This window comes from Salvia miltiorrhiza, chromosome 6 (genome assembly GCF_028751815.1).
Source record: "Salvia miltiorrhiza cultivar Shanhuang (shh) chromosome 6, IMPLAD_Smil_shh, whole genome shotgun sequence".
NCBI lineage: Eukaryota > Viridiplantae > Streptophyta > Magnoliopsida > Lamiales > Lamiaceae > Salvia > Salvia miltiorrhiza.
This window is the reverse complement of record NC_080392.1, coordinates 30,863,399-30,876,722: the sequence shown is the minus strand read 5'-3', so window position 1 is coordinate 30,876,722 and position 13,324 is coordinate 30,863,399.

The following is a 13,324-nucleotide window of genomic DNA, read 5'->3' as shown; positions in this document are numbered from 1 at the left end:
CAAATCTTTCTTTTGGAAAGGAGGTTTGAACGAGTGCCAACTATACTGCAAAGAACAAGTTCTTTGTAGCAAGTTTCACCTTGGCTTCTGGGTAAACAGTGGTTTGCCTAAGGTTTAAGAGAATGTATGTAATCAGCAGTGACCGATTTTAGCTTTGGAATTCTCTTCTTCAATTCAAGTTTTGGGACGTTAAGCTTTAGGCTGAGTAACAATTTCGGCAGAGCTTCTATTTGTGAAGATTGAAGTTGATCCTCGAGATCTATTTGTAGGAGAACTCTTGAATAGATCTGTTGGTGTAGAGCGTCCTCAAGATTTCTTCCGTTGGAGAGCAATTCGAATTTGGGCTGAGGCTTCAATCTTCGAGGTTCCTTGTCTGGTGGAAACGGCTCTCTTGAGGGACAGGCAATGTGACGTCTCTGATAAAGTAACCACCAAATAGGAATGACCTCTGCAGAGATAAGATCCTGAGATCTCTGCATTTAATGCGGTTGTACTCTTGTGAGTACGTGGCTTCCTTTGAACGTTGGAAGATCAGTCCGAGGAAGAATGATCAACTGATACTTGACTTTAGTATCAGTCTGTGGCACGCATTAAGTAATCAGTTCCAAACTGATTCTTCAACTGATACTTCAGTTGGTATCTTCAGTCTTCAGTCTTCAGTCCTTCATCCTTCAGTCTTCAGAACCGCATACTAAACTAGAAACGAACTCTAACACTTGAGTTCAAAAACTGTTCTAGTCTATTACAATTAAGACCTATGAATTTTGGTATCATCAAAACAAGGATTAGGATATTCCACAAGGTTCCCAACAATTTCCCCTTTTTTCATGATGCCAATACCATACAGCAGTTCTAGACAACAAAAATACTGAACTCACAGCACAAGTTCTAAAACTGGGGTGAAAATAGTTCGCCCTTAACAATATAACCTAAAAACTTATACTTAGAGTTAAGAACGAAACAGTTCTAAAACAGAACCGGAGAAGACAGAAAAACATAATCAGAGCCTGGATAAAAAGTCATTGTCTTCAGGTTGAGATAAAAAAGAAGTTCTTTTCATTTATAATGGACTGATAAGCCATCAGTCGGGGTACAGAGCGAGACTTACATTGGAGTAAACAAAATAAAAACAAAAACATCATGGGAAACCCATGGACTCCAGCAGTCTGCTTGGCTGCGCCTTTGAACTTCTTGATCTTCATCTTCTGTCTTCGTGTCTTCATGTTCCTAAGCTTGTTCCACTCTCACTTGTTTTCCGTTGAGTCGAGGTCTTATCCTTTTGGCTAATCTTCCTCATGATCATCGGACGAATCGGATGATCATTTTGATTGATCGTCTTCGGTCTTTTGAGAGCAAGTCTCTTAACTTTTCCCCATTTTTGGCAACATCAAAAAGGTGGAATTGACTGAAGGATGAAGCTAAGACCACTATGTAGAAACAGAATCGCAGAGTGGTCTAGAGAAAGATGCTGAGGGTAAGAGGTAGACGGAGAATACGGAGGTTTAGAAAAAAAAAAGAAAGTTGGAGATGAGGAGAGAGAAATGAGGGAGATGAAGAGAGGGGCAGGGGTTGATTTGCATGGCTCTCAGAATAGGAAGAGAAGAGAGCTGCTATCATGCAAACCGAAGAAGGCTGAGGAGAGGTTTTTGGAGGAGATAGAGGGAAGTAGAGAGAAGTGTGTGGGTAGAGAAAATCGAATCAGCGGCTATCGTGAGGATAGACACTATCGATGTTGCGCCGGTTGACAACGAACTCATGTTCATTGTTGTTGCTCTGCATCGAAACGTCACAAAAGGCAAAAGGCCTTCCTGAGAAGTCGATGATGTCTGTCCTATTTCAGACAGGTACTTCAAGCCGATGCACCGGGCATGAGGATGGAAGACACTCGCTTCGCTGGATACAAGTGAGGGTAGGGCAAACTCTAACGTCGGAGAGACGTTGAGATCCAGTGGAAGGGTCCGGTGAAGACCAAGTATGTGAGCGTCATTCTCCCACTCCATGACTTTGCAGTCATAGATTTCTCCTTTAGTCGGAACAAAATTTCTCTACAACTTTGAAGGTTTGAAAATCTTCTCACAGTGAAGGCTGTGGAGAGTTGTTAGTTGATACAGAAAAAGAGTGAAGACGACATGGTATTAAATAGATAAACTTTGTACCAAGTAAGAAGATGAAAGGTTTTTCGAAGACTATGCCTAAAATGTTTTTGAAGAAATTTTCACGTCCCTCGTCACTGCAGGGGACTGAAACTTCAAAAAGGTGAGAGGCATCATTGCATTCTGTCATGTCAATGAGGTTCTCAAGAAATTTTATCACAGAGGCAAAAGGTTGGAAAGATTTTTAGAGAAGCTTATGACAAGTTCCATCAAAACAGATTTTCCTTTTTGAAACACTTGTCCTTCTCGGATATTCCATTTTCCAACAATCAGTTAAAGTTTTTGAAAGAAACTGATCAGTTAGAGAAAGATTTTGAATTTAAAAACACAATGCTCTCAACTGAAATAACTGATTTAAAAGGTAAGCTATTAAAAATACTTAATGATCGACTGATAATTGTAGTCAGTCGATACCACTTGATTCTGGTTGAATCATCAGGATGACTTCTTCTTCAGATGAGCGTTCTGACTTCATTGCTTTCCACGTCAGTGAGTGTTGAACAACAAAAGGAAGACCACCAGTCAGCATGACTGTTTGAGAAAGTCTTCAAACACAGCATCACTCTTCAGGGTTAATGAGGCCGATCCTTCCACACAGATCGTTGAACCTCTCTTCTGGAAGAGCCTTGGTCAGCAGGTCCGCTCTCTGAACTGCAGTGGGAATCCATTCCACAGAGATATTCTTCTTTTCGACATGATCACGGATGAAGTGATGTCGAATAGCAATATGCTTGACTCTGGTGTGATGAACTGGATTCTGGGAGATTGCAATAGCACTGGAGTTGTCGCAATAGATTGGGACTTCATTTTCATCTATCCCATAGTCCTTCAACTATTGGACTAACCACAGGTGTTGTGAGCAGCAGCTTCCGGCGGCAACATATTCAGCTTCAGTTGTGGAGGTGGCGACTGAAGTCTGCTTCTTTGAAAACCATGAGATGAGCTTGTTGCCTAGGAATTGACAGGTTCCGGAGGTTGATTTGCGATCAATTTTACATCCAGCAAAATCTGAGTCTGAGTATCCGGTGAGCTTGAAGTCGTCGTCTGCTGGGTACCACAATCCTAAGTTGGGTGTGCCTTTAAGATATCGTAGAATTCGCTTTGCTGCATCCAAATTAGCTTCCTTTGGATCTGATTGATATCTTGCACATACTCCGACTGCAAATGCGATGTCTGGTCTGCTCGCAGTCAAATACAGCAATTATCCAATGATTTCTCTGTACTTCGTCAAAGAGACAGATTTTCCTTCTAAGCCCGGATCAACTTTCCAGTTTGTGTTCATTGGGATCTTGACTGATTTCATGTGCTGAATACCGAACTTGGCTATCAGTTCCATGGCATACTTGGACTGACTGATCAGTATTCCTTCGTTGGTTTGCTTGACTTGCAATCCGAGAAAGAAATTCATTTCTCCCATCATGGACATTTGGAACCTGTTGGTCATGATGTCAGCAAACTTTTGCACATGCGTTCGGATTTAGATCCGAAGATTATGTCATCGACATAAATCTGAACAAGTAAAAGATCTTCTCCTTCTTTGAGAGTGAACAAAGTTCTGTCCACAGATCCTTTCTTGAAACCTTGTTCAACAAGATACTCCGAGAGAGTATCATACCACGCTCTTGGAGCTTGCTTCAAGCCATAGAGCGCTTTCTTCAGCTTGTACACCTTTTCTGGACCTGCAACCTCAAATCCTGGAGGTTGTTCCACATAGACTTCATCTGTGAGCACTCTATTGAGAAATGCGCACTTGACATCCATTTGGTGTACCTTGAAACCTTTGTGAGCTGCGAAGGCTAAGAAGAGTCTGACTGCTTCCAATCTGGCAACTGGAGCGAACGTCTCGTCGTAGTCGATTCCTTCTTCTTGACTGTATCCTTTTGCTACAAGCCTTGCTTTGTTTCTCACAACGTTTCCTTCTTCGTCTTTCTTCTTTTTGAAAATCCATTTCATACTAATCACCTTTGCATCGTCTGGTCGATCCACAAGCTCCCAAACTGAATTCCGGTTGAATTCATTGAGTTCTTCTTGCATTGCGATGACCCATTGAGTGGACTTCAGAGCTTCTTCAATATCCTTGGGCTTTGTAGATGATAAGAAACAGCTGAAAATCTTATCTTCATTGATGCAATTCTGATTGATGTCAAAGACGAGGTTGCACATTGATCTCCGAGTCTTGACGCCATCTGATGGTTCTCCAATGATGTTCTCCTTAGAATGGAGTTCAAACCATCTTCGATACTTCTTGATCTCTTCTGGAGATATGGTGGGGCTTCTTCGGTTAGAATGGTTCTAAAGTATTGAGCACTTTCTGGAGCAGGGGTGAGTTGAGTTGGAGCTGCTTCGGCACGTTCAACTCGATCTTCAGTAACTGGAGTTCCCCCTTGACTGATGCCATCTGCATTGGCTTCAGTCTGTACTTTAGACCTTTGACTGATCTTTTGATACTGAAGCCTTTCAGTATCTTCATCTTTTCCTGGTCCCCACACCAAGACAGTAGAGGGCTCGGTGTTGTGGATTTCAGCTTTGGAACCTTCAGTGTTCTGATCACAACTTTCAGTTTTCTGTTCCCTGAAATCATCTGTAGACTCATCAAAGACCACATGAGGTGTTTCTTCAACACAAAGAGTTTGAGAGTTAAACACTCGATAGGCTTTGCTCGATCATTCTGTTCCAGAGTATCCAAGAAAGACTCCTGGATCAGCCTTGCTATCAAATATGTTTAACCTCTTCTTTTCATTGTTGTGGATGAAACACTTAGAACCGAAAGCATGAAAGTAAGCGATTGAGGGCTTTCTGTTCTTCCATAACTCGTAAGGAGTTTTTCCATGTCTTTGAGTGAGGAAGGAGCGATTCTGCATGTAGCATGTGTTGTTGACTGCTTCTGCCCAAAATTTCAAGGGGAGTTTTGATTCGGCTAGCATCGTCCTTGCTGCTTCCTTTAAAGACCGGTTTCTTCTTTCCACAACTCCATTCTGTTGAGGAGTTCTTGCTGCAGAAGTTTGATGACTGATTCCTTGTTCTTCGCAATACTCACGAATGACAGTATTGAGGAACTCAGTCCCACGATCTGATCTGATGCTGATGATGTTGACTTTCTTTTCGACGCTCAGTCTTCTCAGCAGCTTTGGCAGTTCCTCCAGTGTCTCTTTCTTCTTGAAGAGAAAGATAACCCAAGTATATCGTGAATAATCATCCACAACTACTAAGGTGTACTTTCTACCGTTGTAGCTTTTTGGAGAGATTGGGCCAAACAGATCCATGTGAAGTAGTTGAAGGATTCTTCCAGATGAGTGTCCTGACTTTGACTTAAATGACATTTGCGTCTGCTTTCCTCTTTGACATGCTTCACATTCTTGCTTCTTCTGGAACACAATAGAAGGCAGACCTTCTACCAGATGATGTTTAGCAAGCTTGTTGATCGTCTTGAAGTTGAGATGGTTGAGTCTCCTGTGCCACAGCCAGTTGAGCTCCGAGCTGCTTTTGCTGATGAGGCATGTTTCTGGTGGGCTATCTTCCCATGAAACGACGTAGAGACTTCCTTATCTGAAACCTTTCTGAACCACCTTCTTTTGATTGTTTCTAACAGTGAATTCATCCTTTTTGATCTTCACTTTGAAACCGCTGTCACAAAATTGACTCACAGACAACAGATTATGTTTAAGACCAGAAACAAAGCTAACATTACTGATACTGGCGTTACCCATGTTGAGCACACCATAGCCTTTTGTTTCTCCGATTGAGTTGTCTCCGAATGCAACTTTGGATCCAACTTTCTCAACATACTGAGATAGATATTCTTTGTAGTCCGTCATGTGCTTCGAGCAGCCGTTGTCCAGATACCATGTTCTGATTGAAGCCTTAACTTCTTCCTTCTTTTTGAGTTTCCTGATTTTGACCTGCAAGGAAGAGTTACTTCAGGTACCCAATCAAGATTTGGGTCCTTCGATGTTAGCTCGAGTTCCCTTTGGAACCCATATCTGCTTCAGAACTGGTCTGGTTGATCTCTTGCGCTTTGTTGATCGTCTAACTGACGTTGTTGGCGCTTCAGTTAGCACACGAGCATTCTTCAGTTGAGAATTCCTTTTGAAGGCCTCACTCTTGTAGGAGTTCTGTCTGATGAGTGGTTGAGGTCTTCTTTGCTCGGCGAAGTATTTTCCTTGAGATACTTGAGTCTTTCCAGACTGATGGAGACTTGACTGATGTCGTGGAACATGAGTCGTTTGATGTCCAGTTGCTTGTCGTCGTGGATGTCGTTTGGCTCGACTGGACTCATCATTGTTTTGTCTCCATAGATGTTGTTCTTTCTGAAACTGAACTGATGTCAGTCTCTGACTGATGTGGCCTTTCTTCCCCCTGGACTGGTGAGGAAGATTCTTCTTGATTCCTGATGTTCCTTCCCGATCTTTGACTGAAATCTGCTTTCCAGTCTTCTCAGTAGAGTGATCTGGTTGGGGGCCTCCATTGCTCGTTTGTAGCTCCGTGGAGGTGGAACATTTGATCTAGCCATCAGTCTGCGTTTGCGAACTTCATCCATATCATGATCTCTTGATTCTTCTGATGTTGTGACTTCAGAAGTATCGTCCTTTGAAGCGATCATGATCTCCTTTGACGTGCTGCTTGTGGAACCTTCTGTACTTCCGGAACTTGGACTCCATTTTGTTGAATCTTTCAATCAACAAAGCATATTGACTGAAGAAGTCCTCAGGGTTGAGTTCCGCTGGTTCCTTGATTTGCTTCTTGCCTTCTCTTGCTGAAGCTTTCAGTGCTGCTCCTCTTGAGGTTGATGGACCATCTTCGTCTGATCCTCCAGCCTTCTTGATTCCAAGATTTCTCTGAAGGTCGAACTCATTCGCCATGAGGTCAGAGAAAAGCTTGTTTGTCGGGAGCTGACTGAATCCTGGCTTATGTTCATGAGCTACTGAGTAGATTTGCCATTCTCCTCGTGGCAGTGCTCGAAGAATCTTCAGGTTGATTTCTCGTTGAGTGTATTTGTCTTTAGAAATGGATTGAACTTTATTCAAGATTTGATTGAATCTTAGTTCCATTTCTTCGACAGATTCATTCTTGAGCATGAGGAAGGAGTCGAACTTCTGGCAAGCTATGGATAGCTTATTCTCCTTGATTTCCTCGGAATCTACGCACATTCTTTCAAGAATGTCCCACATCTCGTTTGCTGTCCCGCACTTGATGATCTTCATGACATGCTTGTCGGGAACGGTGCCGGAGATGATACTTTTGGCGAGGTTGTCTAGCTCATCTTGCTTCCTTTCTTCGGTGGTGAAGTCTGCCTTTTGCTTTGGCCGGACCTCATCGTAAGGATCCTGATGTGGATCAACAGGAATCCGTTTGACAGTTTCGGTGATGATGATTCAAGCCGAAACTTCCATATGTCGTATTTTTCAATACTAAACATAGGTAGAGAAGATAATCTGCTGTGGTTAGTCTCCATCAAAAAAGAGAGAACAGATAACAACAGATAGAACAGATAGCAAGAACAAGAAGAAAGAGAAAACTTTATCGATACCCTTGAGAAAGAGGATCTAGTTCAATTAGAACCTAATCAGACACAGAGTGTTCTTGCGAACAACCTGCTCTGATACCAATTGTTAGGTCCCAGGGGGTCTCGAATAGGTGTATGGGGGGGGAATACACGTATGGGTTATTTTCACAAAATCCTCAATCAGAGGGATCTCAAGATAGAGATCTATGCGAAACTTTGCACGCAAACAAAGACACCTGTTGACCGAAAACAGTTTTGACCAAACAGGGTTGACGACTGATACTGAACGCTCTTCAGTAAGGAGTTATCAGTTAAGCTTTTGTAACTTAACTGATGCACTTAAGGGCTTCAGTCGAGTTTTCTAAAACAGAGATGATAACACTCTTCCTGACTATCAAAAGATAGATCAGTCAGACTGATATCATACGCAGCGGAAATTAAACTTAGTTTCGCAATAGCCTCGGTAGAGCACGTTGTTGGTCTTAGGTTTCTCTTTGTCGTTAATCAGTATTCAGTTTATCAATTGAAATAACACAAGTAGGAATGTAAAACTGAAAGCAGTAAACAACACAGAGACTTTTACGTGGTTCGGAAAAACCCTTTCCTACATCCACGGTCGGTTGATCAGACCAACAATCCACTCCGCAAGTGCTTAACAGGTGCACTGCAAACCAAACCGTGTGCTTGCCGGGTGCACAAAACCGTACCACTGAAGAAAACCCTTCTTCAGTACCCACGCTTCACTCGCGTCGGATTTCTCTTGCTTAGCACAACCTGCACTAAGACTCTCAGAGACAGAAAACCCTTATGACCTCTGAATCACTCAAAACACTCAAATCTTTCTTTTGGAAAGGATGTTTGAACGAGTGCCAACTATACTACAAAGAACAAGTTCTTTGTAGCAAGTTTCTCCTTGGCTTCTGGGTAAACAGTGGTTTGCCTAAGGTCTAAGAGAATGTATGTAATCAGCATTGACCGATTTTAGCTTTGGGATTCTCTTCTTCAATTCAAGCTTTGGAGAGGTTAAGCTTTAGGCTGAGTAGTAATTTCAGCAGAGCTTCAGCTTATGTCGTTGAATCGGTGAAGATTGAAGTTGATCCTCGAGCGCTATTTATAGGAGAACTCTTGAATAGATCTGTTGGCGTAGAGCGTCCTCAAGATTTCTTCCGTTGGAGAGCAATTCGAATTTGGGCTGAGGCTTCAATCTTTGAGGTTCCTTGTCTGGTGGAAACGGCTCTCTTGAGGGACAGGCGATGTGACGTCTCTGATAAAGTAACCACCAAATAGGAATGACCTCTGCAGAGATAAGATCCTGAGATCTCTGCATTTAATGCGGCTGTACTCTTGTGAGTACGTGGCTTCCTTTGAACGTTGGAAGATCAGTCCGAGGAAGAATGATCAACTGATACTTGACTTTAGTATCAGTCTGTGGCACGCATTAAGTAATCAGTTCCAAACTGATTCTTCAACTGATACTTCAGTTGGTATCTTCAGTCTTCAGTCTTCAGTCCTTCAGTCTTCAGTCTTCAGAACTGCATACTAAACTAGAAACGAACTCTAACACTTGAGTTCAAAAACTGTTCTAGTCTATTACAATTAAGACCTATGAATTTTGGTATCATCAAAATAAGGATTAGGATATTCCACAAGGTTCCCAACATTAACAGTTAACATTGAGTTATCTTGTCTTTGCATTTGGGAAGGAGGCCTACTTCTCAACGCGTTTATTGAGATTAGTAGATATAATACATACTTATGTAGTAACTTAGTCTGCGCAGACACTTTCAATTACTTTGTAAAAACAATTTAGTAAACATACGTCGCTTTAAAAATCATTTGTGTATTGCTTAAAATGGCAAGTTCAATATATAGCATTATCATGCAGAGTTTCAAATGTTTTTAGCATGTGTTCACTGAGTGCTTTTGTACTCAACCCTGCATATCTTTCTAAATGTGCAAGTTAAGCTGGGATGAGGATGGAAGTGTGCTGAGCTGGAGTCTTTTTGTTGATGTAAATAGTGATAGGCTCAGGATATTGTGTTTTCATACATAATGTCCAATAATGTACTCCGCTGCAACACTTTAATACTCTTATCATTTTTGAGGTGTTGTATGATGTTTTAAAACTTGACCTATGTACGAAGTTGCCAAACTTGGTTGTTATATCTTTTGTTTGAAGTCCTTATAATAGTTGATGTTGATGAGCTTCATGAGATTTAATGGGTATATAAACTGTTAATTGTTTATTTATCCTAGTTTTTTTTTCATTCCCGTACTTCTTCTTGTTACCACCACCCCTAGTCATATGATACCTGGTCTAGCTATCCCTAGCCTAGGTCGGGCTGCGACTGCAAGAGACCCAGAAGAGTGTGGTCAAGATCCTACAAGACAATGAGAAGTTCAAGTTCGAGACAAGAGGACCCATACACAATTTGAACACTCGAATGGCCCACATGCAACAGATGTTTGTCCAGATGAATGCAAACAAGAACAATGGAGAGTATCCTGCCCAAATCGTGGTACCATACAAAGCTCAAGTTAATGCAGTCAATCTGAAGAGTGGTAAGACATTGCCCGAAATAGTGCATATACCTAAAGAAGAGTTTGTGCCCACAGACAATGGAGAAAATGCAGACAATGAAATAGATATGGAGAAACCCACCGAACCTGCTCAGAACAAAGGAAGAATGAGGATATGCCCAGAGCAGCAGAGAAATCCAAGGTGGCAGTAAAACCTCATTTCCCAGACCGATTAGCCAATAACCGTGATACAGAAGCGATGAACAGTTTGCTCAAAATATTCCAAAAGGTGGAGGTCAATATTCCACTACTTACAGCACTGCGTACTATGCCCAAATATACCAAGTTTCTCAAAAAAATTTGCACCAAGAAGATCATGTATACGAATGATGCAAAATTCTAAGTATGGGAGCAGGTGTTGGTTGTGCTCAAACGGAATATGCCTACAAAGTGCGAAGATCCGGGGATGTTCTATATCCTTTGTATCATTGGGAACACAAGAATAGAGCAAGCTATACTAGATCTAGGGGCTTTCATCAACGTTATGCCTTTGACCATATACCAAGAGTTGAAGATCATACCAATCAAACCAACACGAGTGGTAATCCAATTTGCTTACATGTCAAGTGTATACCCTGAGGACATAGTGGAGGATGTTCTGGTCAAAGTCCAGGACCTTATCTTTCCAGCAGACTTCTACGTACTCAATATGGGAGATTCCAGAACAAAGCCAACAGTGATGCTTTTGGGCAGACCATTCCTGAAGGCGACTCAGACCCAGATCGATTGTGCAACCGGGAAGCTGACATGCTGATGCATACCATGGAGGTCCAAGTTACATTGTATATGTGGGATGATTTAATCGAGTGTTTTATTTGTTTTTATTTTATTATTTTAGTGGGTTATATTAGGGTGGCTGAAATTGGGCTTTAGTTGAATCAATTTTGAGTTTTATACCTTGTTTTGACTAAGAATTTGTTTCCTTATTAGATTAGGATTTATTTTCCATGTTTACTCTCTTAGTTTGGTTAGGTTTTCGCATACCCTATATACAGGGCTTGTTATGCACGAAAATTGGAGACCATTAGCCTACTTTTATCGAAATTCGTGAGTTTTATTTCTCTCTTGAGAGTTCTCGAATTCTTCTTGATTATTCCAAGACGAATTCATCTATCGACGTAACGGCGAGTCAACCAACCTTCGCCAGGTGTCATTCATCATCCCCGAGTTGCAGCGTCAACATCACGTTGGGGTATAGAGATTCTATCGCCTATATCATCCCGTGGGTTAGACTCAGAGGTTTTGGGCTTCCATTCATCTATCGTTCGTTTTCATAAGTCTTCTGTTTGTGTGTTCGTTTGAACGGTCTGGCAAGGATTGTATCATTTGGTATTCAGAGGCAGTCATTTCGACCATGTTCTTTCTATTTTGAAATTTATTTTATTTTATTTTCGTTCACTTCAAATCAGATCTATTTAGATTCAATCTGACTTGAGTATGATTGGAGTCAATTTGATGTATATGGTGGAAGAGATACGGACAATTGTAAAGAATGAGTTTAAGCCTTTCCATGAGAGGTTATATCGAATTGAGCAATCTCAGCAGAGACCGGCTCAAAATTTTCTTCAGTCAATTAGGTGTCCTCAAAGAGGTCTTATGGAAGAAGGAAAATCTTGCGATGAAGACTTCGAGAATGCCCATCGACAATTTTATGGCAGCAAGAAAAGGCGAGGTGGAGCAAGGGATCGTGAGGATATCAAATTGCAAAATATTCCATCAATCCAAAAGAAACACCATCATAAATCATATATTGGAGGGGAGTGAGATAATTGGATCTATGAGAATTAGCCATTGCCAATGCAACAACTAGAAGACATCGTCACTATCAACCAGACAAGCCACCATTTGAATCCAAATGAGATGAAGGTTGAAGTGGAAGTCGTGGTGGATATAAAAGACGAGGCATGTCTAAATCCAAAGGAGTTGGTGGATGTTGATAGAGAGGTTGATGTCAAAGATGATGAGTCTAATCCTAAGTTGCTAGGATTGAATGATTCACGTGAGGAAGTGCTTGAGGAATCTACGCCAACTACTTTGGAAGCAAAGGCTTTGACGCAAGCTAAGGGCGTTGAAAAGGAGCAGGGAAATAACATCAATCTAATCAGATGCGATGTTGCAAATAAGATAGGGGTAATATTGTTAAAGCAACCTAAGCTGCAATTGATGAATGATATTAGAGATACCATGCTGCTGAAGTTGGTGAAGGTTCCGTTTCAAATCGACAAGTCTGAAAGTGAAGTCTTTTGTGATGAAGCGCCGATGCAAGCTACATATAAATGGTTGAAGCAACCGTGGTTGTTCCGAAGAGAAGTGAAGCATGGCGATATTTTCAACAAGAACTCCTTCACGTTCAAGTTTCAAGAGAAGTCAGAGTTAGAGCCGAAGAAGAAGAATGATGGACAAGAGAGAAAAGCTATGGTCCAACAGTCATTTCTTGCAAGAAACGAAGATCTAGTTTTTGATCCCGGCATTTGAATTGACGACTTGGATTTGAGGACAAATCCCTTTCAAGAGGAGGAGAATGATGCATGCCATGGAGGCCCAAGTTACGTTGCATTATGTGGGCTGATTTAATCGAGTCTTTTATTTATTTTTATTTTATTATTTTAGTGGATTATATTAGGGTGACTGAAATTGGGCCTTAGTTGAGTCAGTTTTGAGTTTTATACGTTGTTTTGACTAAGGATTGTTTCCTTATTAGATTAGGAGTCATTTTCCATGTTTATTCTCCTAGTTTGGTTAGGTTTTCGCATTCCCTATATACAGGGCCTGTTATGAACGAAAATTGGAGACTATTAGCCTACTTTTATCAAAATTCGTTAGTTTTATTTCTCTCTTGAGAGTTCTCGAATTATTCTTGATTATTCCAAGACGAATTCATCTATCGACGTAATGGCGAGTCAACCAACCCTCATTGGGTGTCATTCATCGTCTCCGAGTTACTGCATCAACATCACATTGGGGTATATGGATTCCATCGCCTATATCATTCCGTGGGTTAGATTCAGAGGTTTTGGAATTCCATTCATCTATCGTTCGTTTTCATAAGTCTTTCGTTTGCGTGTTCGTTTGAATGGTCTAGCAAGGA